This window comes from Dicentrarchus labrax, unplaced genomic scaffold (assembly GCF_905237075.1).
Source record: "Dicentrarchus labrax unplaced genomic scaffold, dlabrax2021, whole genome shotgun sequence".
NCBI lineage: Eukaryota > Metazoa > Chordata > Actinopteri > Moronidae > Dicentrarchus > Dicentrarchus labrax.
The window spans coordinates 24,293,177-24,310,353 of record NW_026136711.1 but is presented as its reverse complement, the minus strand read 5'-3'; the positions used below and the strand labels follow the sequence as shown (position 1 = coordinate 24,310,353).

At 37.4% G+C, this 17,177-nt stretch overlaps 1 long non-coding RNA gene across 2 annotated transcripts; it reads right to left on the bottom strand.

The window, feature by feature from the left end:
- Positions 1–4,257: 4,257 nt before the first annotated feature.
- LOC127372254 (uncharacterized) lies at positions 4,258–17,175 on the bottom strand. 2 transcript variants are annotated; one of them, XR_007886561.1, is made up of 5 exons: positions 17,089–17,175; positions 15,560–15,613; positions 7,237–7,296; positions 5,634–5,692; positions 4,258–5,424 (listed from the first exon to the last, which is right to left on the bottom strand). It is a non-coding gene; the product is annotated as an uncharacterized LOC127372254 (long non-coding RNA). The 2 variants fall into 2 exon arrangements; XR_007886560.1 differs by lacking the exons at positions 4,258–5,424; positions 5,634–5,692; positions 7,237–7,296 and adding an exon at positions 8,076–10,942.
- Between the last annotated feature and the right edge of the window lie 2 nt (positions 17,176–17,177).

The following is a 17,177-nucleotide window of genomic DNA, read 5'->3' as shown; positions in this document are numbered from 1 at the left end:
TTTTGAAAAATAAAATATTAATCCAGGTTAGATGCAGTTTTGTGTATTTTACAATTACTTAAAATATAACAATGTTATTCAATGACAACAGATTGCACCATTGGGCTGTTTTATCAGGAGAAATCTGTGTTTGAGGGGGACCTACTAACCCACTGTCCTACGAATTCAAAAGGAGGTTACATACATGTTGCTGTGACACCTGGTGACTCGGAATCATAAAATAAAAGCGGTCACAATGGTCACAGCACGTAACCACGCATCCTGAAGATCCCCATAAGCCTCAGATCCATATCCTATTGCACCTACCACAGACAGCTCATGTTCACTGTGGTCGCAGATGTGGGGTGAAACTGCTTCAGCCTCACACACGCAGGCTGGACATATTATATTTATATTATATTATACATATTATATTATCAGGATCACTCTTAAATCTCATATTATTTTGTCAAAGTTATATTAAAACTGATGTATATATGTGAGGATCCATGGCTCTAATCACAATCTTGCATAGATGGTTTATTGAAACTGCTTTGCAAGCGTTCAGGTGTTGTAAAGGCCAATTCAATTCAATTCAATTTTATTTGTATAGCGCCAATTCATAATAGAAGTTATCTCAGGACACTTTCCAAATAGAGTAGGTCTAGACCGAACTCTTTAAAACATTATTTACAGAGACCCAACAGTACCACCATGAGAAAGCACTTGGCGACAAGGACAAGGAAAAACTGCCTGTCAAAAGGCAGAAACCTAGGACAGATCCTTCGGCTCTAGGTGGGTGGTCGTCTGCCTCGACCAGTTTGGGTGAAAGAGAGAGAGCGAGAGAGAGAGAGAGACAGACAGAGAGAGAGAGAGAGACAGACAGACAGACAGACAGACAGACAGACAGACAGACAGACAGACAGACAGACAGACAGACAGGTGCACAGCAACAACAGTATTGGCAATGGCAATCTAGCAGGACCATGGCAGGAGGCTCCACCAGGATCGATAAGAACCTGCGAGACGAGAAAGCACAAGAACTCCGGGGAAGAAGTGAAGTTAGTAACATGCGTTAATGGAACATGAATGAGTGCAGAAAGAGAGAGGAAGAGAGGAGCTCAGTGCACCATGGGAAATCCCCCGATAGTCTAGGCCTATAGCAGCATAACTAAGGGATGGTTCAGGACTCACCGGATCCAGCCCTAACTATAAGCTTTATCAAAGAGGAACGTCTTAAGCCTATTCTTGAATGTGGTGAGGGTGTCTGCCTCCCTGCCTGCCACTGTTGCTTCATAAGAGGCAGAATTACTCTGAAAATGGAAGTGAGAAATGTTACAATGAGTTGAGGTTGCCACTGCTTTATGTAAATAAAAATACTTCCACTTTTGAGTTGACTTTACACCAATACATGATTTCAGTCAGTAACATCATCGATACCAGAGCTTATGTTACTGCAAAAGTACAAAAACGGTATGTCTTAACTTTCAACTGCACATTATATTGTGATTTTTTCATTTATATATCAACTTTCTATATTAAATCTGTAAGCTATGAAGCATTTTATACATATGATGTTAAAAAGGTTGCTTAATATCAGCAACACTGATATCCTGTTGCTTAAAATGCTATAAAAGTGCCCTCTTAGATGCTTCTTTTATAGATAAAACATGATGAAATGGCCTCTATGGTGGCCCAATGTGCAAGAAAACATGTTGCAGCGCCCGTTGGGATGCTCTTTAGGTGGAAAAAACGTGATGTAGTGCACTGATGCAAGAACACTAGTTGACCCAGAGCTATCTGCCTCTTTGGTTAAATAGTTAATCGTTACCTGTGTATTTTAATTACAGAGGCGTATTAGTTATACTTTAAATCTGTTAAAAAATTAAACAATTTTAACCATAACCAGGGTTTGGAACTTTTTAACCATAAAGGCACCACGACATTCTGGGTGCTAGTGCCCTTTTTGATTTATTTTCTTATTGTTTTGTTTCCGGCCCCTCTGACAACATCTGAAGCCATACAGCAGTGCAATATGCAGTTTGGCACACTACGTTTAGATGAGAGTTTATCTGGGGCCAATCAAAATGCCCAAACTATGGAGCCCCAGGAGCGCTCATAGGGAGAAAAGTCTGTTGCCATGTTTTGGTTAATTTGTGTGCACAAGATGAGTATACAGAGAACCAGTATAACAGACCAGCCTTTTTCCCTAAAGCATGGAGTGCAGTGCACCTGCTCCAAGTATTATGCAAGGGATGTTTAGCACACCCACATTTTTGCGAGCTATCAAGTGCACAAACTGTACACTGACAACTAACTATAATATCAACCTTAATTTGGCATTGGTTTATTCACTATGATACACATTGAACACATAGGTAGGCTATCAACTCAACTACAACACATCTTAATCCAACTGAACTGAAACTTTCTTTCAGAACAAGAGAACTAATTGTATCTCGTGCACACACAATAGCATTTTGAGCGCTCGATGTAGTAAAACATGGCCTCGATATATTTATTTTTTTCTCCATGTGGCTACTCCTGGGCTTCATACCAATGAGCTCTTTAGGGTACAACATTTTCTAGTCAAGTACTTTGCGTTTGTAGTGCAGTCAGACACAAGGGCATGATCACAAATTCACATTTAAAGCACATGGTTCATATTTCATATTCCAGATAATTCTGCTGAAGAAACCTCACACACAGGATGCTGGGACGCTGAGTATGTTTGAAAAAAGCCTTGATGTCTTAGTCTCGACTCCACCTCTTTGACTCCTGCCTTAAGATCACAACTCATGACTCACGAGTTGTGATTTTCAGCCTTTTACTGTAAATGAGGGGTTGGGCGGTTTGGATTTTTGTCTGTTTGATTGTTCCCTTCCCCACTTTGCCCTCTCTCTCACTCTCCTCACCTGCACATCATCTACAATCAAGCACACCTGCCTCCAATCAAGACTTCACCTCATAAGAAGCCTGTGCTGACACCAGTACCTGCTGGATTGTTGAGCCATACGCAGTATGTTATGTACCTCGCTTCAGCTCCCTCTATAACCAGTAGTTTTTATTTGAGTTTGTCTGCCTGCCTATTTGCTTGTCAAAGTAACTTACAACAGTTTCCTCTGCCTCCACATTCACCTGTCTGCCAGCTCTCCACACATTTTTTCACCACTTACCAGTCTTGAGTCTGTTTTTGGGATAAGCCTTTGACATGTGACAGTCTTGGTTGAGTGATAATGAAAACGAAAGAAACACATCATTGTGTTTATTTCTCATATTGTCAGGTCTACAGTATACCTGTCATACTACCCTAGATGAAACTGACCAAATGGTATTGTAAAAAAGTGGAAACAGGCTATCATGTTGGCAGCCTTAAGCTGCTGGCTAATTGACTCTTGGCTACTTTTATCCCCTCAGCTACGTGACTCATATTACTCCCTCCACACACACACACACACACACACACACACACACACACACACGAATAAAAATAAACTCACGTGTACAAATGTCATTTCAAGATTCAATAAAAAATTTAATAGTGTGTGAACAAAGTTGTTTGATTTCACCACCAATGCTGCTGGCTTACGGGTAGACTAAATCTATGGTCAGTAATTAGCATTAAAAGGCTCAAATATGTTTTGCGTCTCCAAACAGATTTTAAAAAATTATAATAATTGGCTCTTCCGATGGTAAAGATTGCTGACCCCTGCATTAATTAAGTAAGTAAGTAAAGCTTTATTTATATAGCACCTTTTTAACACAGAAGTCCAAAGTGCTTTACAAACAACAAATATACATATTCAAGAGTAGGCTTAAGACATTTCTCTTTGATAAAGCTTATAGTTAGGGCTGGATCAGGTGAGTCCTGAACCATCCCTTAGTTATGCTGTTATAGGCCTAGACTATCGGGGGATTTCCCATGGTGCACTGAGCTCCTTCCTTCCTCTTTCTGCACTCATTCATGTCCCATTAATGCATGTTACTAACTTCACTTCTTCCCCGGAGTTCTTGTGCTTTCTCGTCTTGCAGGTTCTTATCGATCTTGGTGAAGCCTCCTGCCATGGTCCTGCTAGATTGCCATTGCCAATACTGTTGTTGCTGTGCACCTGCCTCTCTCTCTCTCTCTCTCTCTCTCTCTCTCTCTCTCTCTCTCTCTCTCTCTCTCTCTCTCTCTCTCTCTCTCTCTCTCTCTCTCTCTCACCCCAACTGGTCGAGACAGACGACCACCCATCTAGAGCCGAAGGATCTGTCCTAGGTTTCTAGGTTTTCCTTGCCCTTGTCGCCAAGTGCTTGCTCATGGTGGTACTGTTGGGTCTCTGTAATTAATGTTTTAAAGAGTTCGGTCTAGACCTGCTTTATTTGAAAAGTGTCCTGAGATAACTTCTGTTATGAATTGGCGCTATACAAAAAAAATTGAATTGAATTGAATTGAATATGGGCATATCCATACCCAATCAAACATCCATAGGGAGCATGTAAATACAAACATAAGGAAGATAAAACAAGAGGGAAGGATAAATTAAAAGAGAGATGACAGAAAACAAACAAGGTGATCTATGAAAAGGCTTTAGTGTAGAGGTGGGTTTTGAGGAGTCATTGTTTGAGTTACTGTTTCTTGTTTATTTCAAGCTGTGTGATTGCAAATGCGTCACACATGCGCTGTTTCTGATTGGTATACTGCAATTTAGCCAAATAATTATAAACTCACTACAGGGACGTCATATTTGAAGAAAAAAAAAGTTATTACATTTACAGAGGGTGGGAGAATATCAAACAAACTATTTAAATATTTACAAGCTCGAACTAACTATTTACATATAAGATAAACACCCTAATCTGTAGATCCGGAGAGTGGAGAGAGAGGGAGAGAAGCTCAAACGAGCCCCAGACACCACACCTACTGAACGTCTGCACACAGCACAAGAGGAGAGGGAGAGACCCAGTGCTGTTGGCAGAAGAGCAGCACGCATGGGAATGAAAAACTTTTCCTTGATGGTCTCAATAAGTTGCTAAATTTGTTGCTAGGAGGGTCTGAAAAGTCCTTAAATCTGTCACATCTTTCAAATTTAAACACCTAACAGTTAAAAATGATATTCCATGATGCATAAATGGAATAATTTGTTTTGTAATGATGTATACAATTATGTATTGCATTACTAGATTCATTTTGTGCACTTAATTAATCCATACAAAAATTAAACAAAGCCTGCTGAAGCATTTCTGATTCCTTTCTGTGGCACATAAGGTACAATCGGCCATCTATGGTGGACAGTGTGTGCAAGAGACAGAGAGGCAGACAGAGCTGTTGCTTCGGGTGTGATCTCCATGACCCCACGGGGTGGCCGTATGCGCTTCCACCTTATCCACCATTTCCATGACTACTGATTCCTGCGTGGCTGCCAGACTCTCAGGGTCCAGACAAATGCAAGGAGTGAATAAAACCTACAGCAGGCACACAGTGGAGGTTAAAGGAGTCAAATGCTTCTCACGTTGAATGATTCAGCTTATCTGCATGGTAACACTTTGGAAATCCCACAATGGGCAACCGGAGGTCCAGTGCGTCATTGGGAAATATATCATTGGGAAATAATAAGGATCTGTTACTAAGCTGAATAAATCCAGTCAACATTTGTGGAGAAATAATTACTTACCAGGAGTTTCAGTTTGACAGCAGTGTAGACAGAGAGCTGGTCACACCAATTGTTCTTCACTACACAAATTAGTAAGCAGAGAGTAGTCATTGCTTAATATTTACATACATGTATTAACTGTACAAAGCTAATGCTAGCTTGCTAATAATATAGAATAACTGGTTTAGATTGAAGAGGAAATGGGAAAACATCTGACCAGACACTTATAATTACATATCCCCAAATAACAAACTAATAGTCTAAATAACTTTGTTAAAGTTAAAGCCTATTTTGATATTTCCAACTCATTCTAAGATGCATGAATTATAACTCTGAAATACACATATTTCTATTCTATTTTCTATTTAATGGAGACATAAATAAGACAAAAGGATCGTGCTATCAAGATTATCGTTTGCCCTCCTAAACCTGTTATTTTCAGAAGTTAAGTTATGTTAGTTGGTGAAGTTACGGTGACTACATCTTTGATTTCTTTTGATTGAAAGACGCTATAAATACTTACTAGTGCCTGATTTACACATTATTAATGTCTTAAACCACTAAGACATTTAAGTTTTAATGGTACAACACACTGTAGTTAATCACCAGTCTGAAACTTGCCAGCTACAATTTATCATGGGTTTACAAATAGCTGGTGCAGCTCCCTCTAAACTAATGTATAACAGGTTTTCCTCTGGTTGCCACCAATGTATGCAGAATTGGATGCCAGTTTATATAATCTGCAGTCAAGAAGATAGAGAATATGAACAATGGCCTTGTGTGTTTATACATGGGCTACATAACAGTAGAACGCAGGGAAAAAAAAATAGGCTACAGCTAGAGGAAAACAAGCACAGGCTTTTCATGCCCAGAGACAGAAACAGCATTTTAAAAGTCTTCATCTCATCTCATCAGCCTCCCAGAATCAACTAGACAGCTCGGCTGATTGAAGGGCGATATCAGTTAGAGCTTTGTCTCTTCCAGAAAGGTTATTTCCTCATTACGTAGAGAGCGAGGTGAGTAGAGACAAACAAATGACACCTAAGTGGTTAAACAGTCGGAGGCTACAGACATTCTGCAGATTGAACATTCAACGGGATGGTTTGTACTTTGTTTTGAAAATCTCTTGTCTGTAACCTTGTCATCATGTGTCTTCGTGACTTTCTGGTATGAAACTGATTAGAACAGCATTTCAAAATTTGAGACATTCCTCTGTGTTTTCATGGAGATGCCCTTGTTGCAGCTGGGTTTTGAAAACAATACATCCCTTATTGGAAGTGCAGTGTCATCATCCGTGATTCATTTTTCTTCCATCTCTCTATGTTCAACTGGATTTCAAACGCGGATTTTGGTGGTCAGCATCCTTTGAAGATAGCTGCTTTTTGGTTTAAAAAAGCAGGAAGTAGGCGTTGTTCAGGGATAGTATCAACTCAAATAAAAATGTAATGTACAAGCTGTGACTTGGTATCATTTCTGCTTTCCAGGATTCTTTGAAATTGCATTCTTAGAATATCTGTGGCCTTTGTGTAAATACACTACTACCTAAAGGCTTAATGAAAATAGTTATTTAAATCAGAATGCTGGTTTTGTTCATTCTCCTGCTTTGGTTGTGTTTGACACTGACCTCATTATCTGCCTTGCTGTTGCCATCAGGGTCCAGATAACTGCAGGTCCTTGGGGCCTCCTGGAATGTGACCATGTGACTGTTTCACTGTTTCAGCTAGTTTAAAAGGTGAAGGGTGCATGTGTCTGCATGAATTGCGTGCAGTCATACGCATGTAGATAGATGTCTTAAGGATATGACGTGTATTCTTTGATAGAAGGTAATCTCTGTGCAGCAGTTATTGTAGTGTATATTGCATTAAGTTCTCTCGAGGACTTTTCTATCACATTGTATTCACAGAACAAACTCCATTTATACTTCAAAATACTCAGTATTGCACACCGATTGAGCGTAAGATCAATATGATGACCTGCCATTTTATGAGTTGTAAAATACATGAAAGACTACGGAGGCCCATTCAGTCTGATTTTGTATCTATAACGGTGCTCAAAATTAAGGAGGTCCCATCATACCGGGGACGATGCACCTGAGACACTCTCACACCTCTCCTCCTGTGCCATGCGCAGGCAGTCATGTGTTCGCGTGGGGCACATTTGAGTTCTCTCTCACTTTTTCTCCAGATCTCTGGACTGAGGTGTTCCTACAGCTTATCCTATGTAAATAGTTAGTTTAAACTTGTAAATATTTAAATTTTTTTTTTTTTTTTTACTTTTTTGTTACTTCAAATCTATAATGACCCTGTAGTCGGTTTGTAAATATTTTATTAAATTATAAAATAATAATGATGCAATAATAATAAAAATATGTAAATAAATACACAGTTTCACATTAGCATTTAGTTTACAGTGATATTGTACATAGTTTACTTAATCAGGGATTGAAAGAATAATGAAAACTGATTGTGGCCAATTTTTTTATTTCAGATATAAGTGGAAGTAACAACTACCATAACTTCCATGGTGGACCAGAGCGAGTCAATGAAATGTTGCCAGTGACTGAATCAAAGTTATCATAAATAGTATAAATAAAAATATGTTCACATGTTTGTTATGTCGACCCCGTGGCAATATTAATCACATTTACTCTTTCCATCGTAGCACAATCAAAACAGACATATTACTAATGATAAGATGACAAGCCAACATTTCCTTCTTTGGAACAAACATTTCATCAGAAAACACCCACAAAGTCATTTTACCGTGGAAGTACATGCCAAGTAACGGTCACATAAATATACATTACATAAGTGAGAAATAAGCTAGTTGAAAAAGTGAAGGGTGCATGTGTCTGCATGAATCACCTGCAGTCATACGCATGTAGAAAGATGTCTTAACCCCTTCAGACCCGCCTTATGTTCCAAGGTTGTGAAAAATATAATAATGACTTTTTCCCATCCTTAATGCAACCAGAAATGAGAATCAATAAAAAAAATGTTTTTAATCAAAACCCTTTAATTGTTATTTTTCTTGTCCATTTCAATGGACATCGGGTCCAAACAATTCTTAAAATACCAACATCATATGACAACATCATACCTTTTTTTTGTCTGTTAAATGTTGCAAAAAGTAAAAAAGAAGCCCCTGTCAAGTGACGTCCATTGTAATGGACACAGGGTCTGAAGGGGTATGACGTGTATTCTTTGATAGAAGGTAATCTCTGTGCAGCAGTTATTGTAGTGTATATTGCATTAAGTTCTCTCAAGGACTTTTCTATCACATTGTATTCACAGAACCAACTCCATTTATACTTCAAAATACTCAGTATTGTACACCGATTGAGCGTAAGATCAATATGATGACCTGCCATTTTATGAGTTGTAAAATACATGAAAGACTACGGAGGCCCATTCAGTCTGATTTTGTATCTATAACAGTGCTCAAAATTAAGGAGGTCCCATCATACCGGGGACGATGCACCTGAGACACTTAGATACAGCGAGGAAATGTATCATTACAAATGGTCGCTAGATTTAGCTACCTTCTTAGCAACTTTATTTCTAAAAAGAACCAATTTTAGCGATTTATTCAGTCCATGAGGGAAAAGACATCTCAGATAAATTTAATTGTAATTCATTCACACGCATTCTGCTTAGTGGGTCTCTCCCTCTCCTCCTGTGCCATGCGCAGGTAGTCATGTGGCACATTTGAGTTTCTCTTTCACTTTTTCTCCAGATCTCTGGACTGAGGTGTTCCTACAGCTTAACCTATGTAAATAGTTAGTTTACACTTGTAAATATTTAAATTGTTTGTTTGTTTGTTTGTTTTGACTTTTTTGTTACCTCAAATCTATAATGTCCCTGTAGTCAGTTTGTGAATATTTTATTAAATTATAAAATAATAATGATGCAATAATAATAAAAATATAGTATGTAAATAAATACACAGTTTTACATTAGCATTTAGTTTACAGTGATATTGTACATAGTTTACTTAATCAGGGATTAAAAGAATAATGAAAACTGACTGTGGCAGATATAAGTGGAAGTAACAACTACCATAACTTCCATAGATTTACATCAGAAAACATTTCATCAGAAAACACCCACAAAGTCATTTTACAAAGGAAGTACATGCCAAGAAAGGGTCACATAAATGTTCATCAGACAAGTGAAAGGGATGTGCACTAACTCAAGGAAATTTACACAATGGGAATGGATAAAGTAGGCTCCATGAGAGATGCCCATCCAATCCCAATTTATTTATAACTCAATACCTGTATACAGTACAAAGCAGCACCAAATAATCAATAAAACAAATCACAAATAAAACAGCAGCAAACACTCCCTGTATAAATGTACTGACAATGACCTTTAAGAACAAATGCGTGGTTGCACTAGCTATTACATAATTACTTCTGTCAGTTCTGTTTTTGCAACCCAGCAGTGGAGAATGACAAAAAATGATCCATGATTAAAACATCCTGTCTCATTTAAAGTAACACAAGCTCACTATCTTTCTGTGGAAATTCCTCCAAGTTTTGACGCAGGTACAGCGAGTGGGCGTACTGCAATGTTAATTCCTTGTGACTCTCTCTTGGAAGTTTAACATTTCAGTGAGTGACGACATTGCAAAACTCCATCAAGGACAACATTCATCAGGTACATACATGTTTTTAGAAATACGCCTTTTGCGGCTGTAATTGTCACTCATTCTTTATCTAATCTAATCTTTGCTTTGTTTGCTCACTTTTTAAGGAAATACTACTAAGTAATTTTATTGGGCGCAACATACATTTTCATGACACCTGACAGGAATGAAACAATCCCCACCCATGCTTGATTGTTGGGAATAATGAGGGACAATTATCTGCCTCACACACACTCCAAATCCTCCAGTTTAAGTGATGGCTGCCATTATGTCATGAGCCTGCAGCAGCTGTCTTTAGGGTACTTATTTGTCAAGAAAAAAAAAATGGTAATGCTATAAGAAATGCTTAATTTTAACCAAAGTAAATATTAATTAAACCTACTAAACCACCAGTTGGACACTATTTCTATTTTCCCTGTAATCAGCAAATGGTAGCTCTTCCCGGGAGACTTTGTGGGAATTATCAATAGTTAAATATATTATTGAGGAATCACAGGCCCATAAAATAAAGCATTACCATTATTTTGACAGTTTCATGTCTGCAAGTGCGAGTTTTTTTGGTTCCGATGGCCTTTGTACACTCTCGACATAGACATGACTGGGCAGTGTCCAGGCTCACCAGCTGGACATTCCTCTCCCCTCATGGCCTTTTATGTCTCCCTGTCCTTGGTTAGAAAGACCTACAAGGTTATGTTACAGATTAGAGCCAAACAGCGCAATTCAATTCACAATTCAAAAGCATCATCATTAATATTATTATTATTATTATTACTATTATTATCATTAAAAGTTTAATAGGTAGGTGGAAGAAATACATGTTTACTACACTGACTTTCTGTAAAAATGACCTTCCAGTTATTTTTCTTATAGCAATATTAGTTGTAGTATTCTTGTAAAAATCTGTATTTTTTTATAATTGTTTGAACAACTGTTGCCGCAACCTTCTCTCTAGAAAAACCTGAATCAGACTTTGCACACTCCTCCCTGAAGCCATACCAGGAACAAGTATGTGTAAAGGTAACATGCACTCTTCTTGTCACAGAGGCCGATGTACTGGAAGATTACCGGAATCTTTACGGTACTTAGTCCTTTGTCAAACTTCCCTGTTCATTTCCAGTCTCTTCTGGTGAACATACCAATTACCTAAACAAGTTCCAATCCTAAAAAACACAATAAGTCAAAGGAATTTGGAGTTCTAGGAAAAAAAATCATAAAACTGTTCATTGCTTGCCAACTATCAAACCTGACTTTTAAAGTAGAGGCATTTCAACCCCACAATTCAAAGCACCAGTAAACCAAGAGCGGCTGTTCAGTGAGAGAGACAGAGAAAGCATTGTTGCGTTTGCAGTATACTGTATGAGTGTGTGTGTGTGCGTGACAACAAAGGCTGATAAAAGGATAACAGCCTCAGTGGCAGAGTCTTCCTTTTCCTCCTCGCAAGCCAAGCAACACACCATTCTTACTTTTTCCCCCCACAAAGCTGATAAGCTGTTGATAACGTCAAGTTTCAATAAACAAATCTGTCACGCAATACTAACACCATAATAAAAATAGTAATAATACAATTTGCTCTTCAGAAGTCTTGTTATAATGCACTGTGGTGTAAACTTGTGTGGTAGGATACACAGTGCTCTATGTGAGTACTTTAATTACATTATGGGAAGCTATCATAGTATTGTAGTAGCATCATGACTTTGTTCTTATGACTGGTTGTGCTTCTCCATGCTGTCAACTTGTTTCTAAGCCATGCAGGTAAAAGGGTATCAGGCAAAGAGACACTGAACCTTTACCCTCACAAAGGAGGGTAATAATGATTTTTGAATTTTATAAAGATTTTCCATTTATTTAAAAGTTTTAAAAAAATATTAGAGTAGGGCTGTATCTGTGTACAGTCATCTTGATGAGAGTTGCACTATCACATGTTCAAGCACAAAACCAAGAATGTCAGGTGGAAGTTCAACAAGGGTTTTTCCTCCATTCCTTCATGGAAATCATAACGCTCATGATCAATCTCAAGACGAGAGTAGGTTCTTTCCAGCTGCAGCAGGATGAGTACAGAGCAGCTGTACAGTAAAGACTTTCTACTCCAAATGATTTGCGTCATACAGTATATCTGTGGTCAGTATTGGTCAATACTTTTATTATGTGGTAATGATACACTGCTGAAGCCAAAATTTAACTCAAAAGAAAATAACTTGACCTCAAATAGCACAGAACAAAAATAAATACATGTTGAATATCTGCAGCTTATATGTTTTGTAGGAAAAAATCTTATTTAATGGATGCTTGGTATATTGTTTATAGTCCAAAAACAGGATGACTCTTATGCACTTTAGCACCATGGGTTCTCCTGTCAGATTTCCAATTTCTTTTATTCACTGTTGATTTTAAAATTACAAAATGTGCATACAAGCCAGGGGGTTTATACAGTTTTTTGTTTTGTAAAGTTAATAAGCCTTGTTAATATTTGAACTGTGAATTCCCGAGGACGTATGGTGTAACAAAAGCCTTATCTGAACTAATATCTGAACAAGTGTAGTAATGAATTGAATAGTTAAACAATGCAGCACTCACATTAATCACTGGTGCAACATTGAAAGGTGCTTTGATGTTTGGGTATTGTCCTGTTAAACAAAACATATATAAAACTATAAAACTTTGATTGCTACTCTCCTCTGACACTATTGGCTGTTACTACAAAGCAACACACGAGGCTCCTTTCAGAGTGGTGACACTTTCATGAACATGTACAATGAAAATATTACATTTGCTGTGTGTAAAATCATGTCAACCTTATTGGCTTTATTGCCTTTCGTCAGTACAAGTACGTTTCACAGTATACATCTAAATAAATACAACTTTTACACACAGCTTTCAGAGGAAAAGCTCTCTTTTGTGTATTGCCATTAAACATCAAGAAAGTGTCACCAAACTTTATCAATAAGAACTGTGTTTTTGACCACAGGTAGAGAGAAGATCTTCAAAGGTCATGCATTGAGCCAATATTATGTAATTCTTTGTGTGTCTGTAGGAAACATTCACCTATATGTTGTCTAGAAATGCCTATTCTTTTGTATTGGTCAACCTTTAAAGCAAACAACAGTGTAACAGACAACAGTGCAATGATGCAGATCCTTACACAATCAGAAACAGTTCAGTGGATGTATAAGTCTTTGCTTTTCCTCGTTCGTGAGTTACATTGTTGTTGTTACACTTTTGTCTCTAAGAAAAACCACAACTAGTGTAGCATTGTTGTGATTGTAGCCTTGCATGACACTTAAGCAGTGGAACAATGGAGCAAAACTATTTGGCTCTAAATGAGTTGACAGGGCAAAGGTGTGTCTTTAAAAAGCTGAGGAAGAAGGAAGTTGTGGACTGTTTCTCTCATTATGTGAAAATGTATTGTAAGTCACATAATAACACGATGGACCTGTTGCTTGCTTCCAAAAGACACCAAATTGCTTTCTAAATAATGTATTGTTCAGAAATGGTAAAAAGCAAGAGACTCTTGAAACATGGTTTCACACTAATTACTTCAAAGTGAAATAATTTGTTGTTGTGCAATCCCTTTCTAAACCATTAAATATAATATATAAGATCATAATGGTAGTATTTTTTAAATGATTCAATTCATCTACTGCTATATATAATTTCTGCCAACGATGTAGATTAGTTTCCATCATTTCCAGGAATATTTATTAAATTGCCATAGATACCGTTGAGTCACTTTAAACTAAAGACCATTGTATCTGTGACAGTATCTTAGATACATTTTGATATGTTTTGGTATCACCAAAACAGATAATTATCCATATCTGTGTGGTACTGTACTGTATGTCTCTCCTGACCCCCTACCCTCTATAAGTTATTTGTTGTTGTGTGGTTAATCAGTGTATTGTTAGTGTTTTATAATATATGTCCTGCATGCATGCAGTAAAAATAAATAAAATGAAGACATAATCAATAAGTCTGTAAACAAGCAGCAAGACTGTTAAAGGAAGGCTCTGACATTCTACTGTCGTCCTACTGAGACATTTTATTTATATCTATCTAGCTAGCCACAGTAAAAAGGTACAAAAAATAAATAAAGTTCAAAAAAGAAAATAAACTTTCAATACAAAGACACTGTAGCTCAGTTAAGCCTAGTTTAGCAAGACAGGAAGCATGTGGAAACAACAAACCACAGTCAAAATAAAAAGTAAAACGCCTTCAGCAACTCCAACTATCTTTTTATATTGTATCTTGTAAGGTAGCAAACTAGTTAACAGGACATCCAGCTACATTTTCAGCTCAAAATGAGCAAAGATAATAAACTTCACTATGTAGGGACAAGACCTCTGAGAGCCTGCTTGATCCAGATTAGTCCAACTCCAATCTGTTTGTCTAACTGTTCATTAAACCATAATAAAATCATTTTCTTTTCAATGTATAAATTGACAGCATAGGAGTTGTTGAAATAGGCACTTTGCTAAAGATAAGCTAGCCTTTTGCCCCTGCTTCCAGTCATTGGGCTTAACTTAACATTGCATGACTTATTCTCTACTGGACATGCATACATATCACTGATGTTGATAAGACAGCAAAATATGCAATATGAGTATTCTTAATGAACTATGACAAACCAAATAACTATACGATGACAAATGAGCTCATGGATCCTGGGGAAAGATGACTGCAAGGGAGATAAGATTAAAGCCCTTTGTAGGTTTAAATAGCAGTCATAAATTACTAAAAGACTCCAGATAAAGAAAATAACTATAAAAACATCCTCTCTTACTGACAAGGAAACAGTTTTTCTGTGGACCCATGGACCAAGCCCTGATATTGATTTGATTGAAGTTGATCCTATTTCCCTTACAACAATAAGCACAGTGGCTATTGGATTCAGTGCTGCTGAAGTGTGTGTAAAATACCGAGGTGTGTCAATTACAGCCCTTTAACAGCTACTGACTATGAATCATTGGTTGTGATTCCAGTTCATAGGACTGTTTCTCTTCCTCCTTCCTTCATTCATTCTATTCTTTGTCTACTGGAAACAAGTGTATACTAATATAAACACTGTTTTTAGGTATAAACTGTTCCCATCAAATAATCGTATGTTTGTGGGTTGCACCTTGTGGAATGAACACATTCAGGGTGCAACAGACAGGTAATGTGAGAATTGAATCACAAAGTTCGTAAAAAAGGAGTTGAAGGAAGTAAATACCATTAAAAAGGAAAGGAGACAAAAGCCTTATCAAAACCCATATCTGAACAGGTTTAGTAGGTTTTGTTAATGCCTTTGAGTATTTTCTTACCTTTAACTGGCTCTGGTTACGATGTAAAGGGCAGCCTGTTTTTGTGAACACGTCCTAAAAGAGAAACATGATTACATGGTGTGAAAATAATATGAAAACAACATAATTACAGCCAGTCATACTCTAACAAATATGGGTTAAAGAGGGGATATTATGAGGAGTATTTGTAGGTATGAATTGTTATTGCTATGTGACACAGCAACCATTCAGGGCCTACAGAGGATTTGGTTAAAGAATGGGGTTTGTGTGGGCACTTATAACACAATGTGCTTTTCCTTGGGTGAATAGCCCTTGAAATACCGACCTGAACAGTATTTTTAAGAAGCTTTTATTTAATCTTTCCCCTTATTTTACATTTTTGTAACCATGCATACGGTGTGCTTATTGTATCCTGAATAAATTGTATTTTTAGACTTCTCTTACTGACAGTATGTCAGACCATATCTTATAAAACAAACAATATTACATTTCATGTAAACATAGGCTTATGTAACCTTAATTCAGTGAGGTAACCTTTGTGTTTACTGTGGTTATGACTGCTGCACATTTGCTGCACATCTTGGGTGAAACACAAGGCTGGATTACCAACCAGGGAAAGCTGACAAATGTCTCGAGGTCTGAAAGCTCCTGGCTTTAAAGTGATTAAACTGGTTTGTAGTGGACTAGTGAAAATTTGGGTATGCACCACTAAAACGCAAAATCAACTGACATTAATATAGGGCCTTAAATTGGGTCCTGCTTTATTACCTGATCCTGAAGCCCTGTCTTGAGGAGGGAACGTGTGTCAAATTTAGTTTTAAGACCTTTATTCTTTCACTTTTTCACCGTTATACTGCACAGTCCTAAATTTAAGTTTTAGGAAATCACCCACCAGCAAATATGGACTTCTGTCAACCTTACATTACTGGATTGTTATTATTGATGCCAGAACACATAACCAGCATTGTTATAACCATCATATGTTGTAAAGAACTAGTAACATCTGTCAGGCGAATGTAGGCCTATTTGGGTTTTTAAAAGTACAGTATTTCCCTATTAATTTAGTGCAGTGTAAGTATGAAGTACAGTCCATTTACCATGTACCAAGTAACATAAAATAGAAATATAATTAACTCAAATTTGTGCTAAGTAGTCCTTGAGTAGAAATGCACTTATTTTGAAAAGCAAAACCCAGCACCACATTTTCTTTAAACGTAATCGATTACTCCTGTTTAAATCATGATAAGGTTTATAAAGTAAATATTTTTCAAGGATTAAGTGCAAGTCAGTTTTTTTTTCCCCACTTCCTCGATACAATCCAGTGACTCAACCACTTCATGTTAAATAATTATATCGGTGCTACACTGCTGACACCTGGCGGTAATAGTGCGTCATTACACTTTAAAATAAAAACATTCACTTGAACATCTAACGTTAGCAGGATTAATATCACATAAATCATTTCACTCTCGATGGTTCGACCGTATAGAATTTAATTTAACATACTCAACATATAATACAATCCCTGTGTCATGGCGGTTTATACTCACAAACGTTATTAACGGTGCAGCTCTCCCTTTAAGAGATCCGACCAGATGCTCAGCGCCCAATCGCGGCGCGTAAACTGAACTTTGTTGTT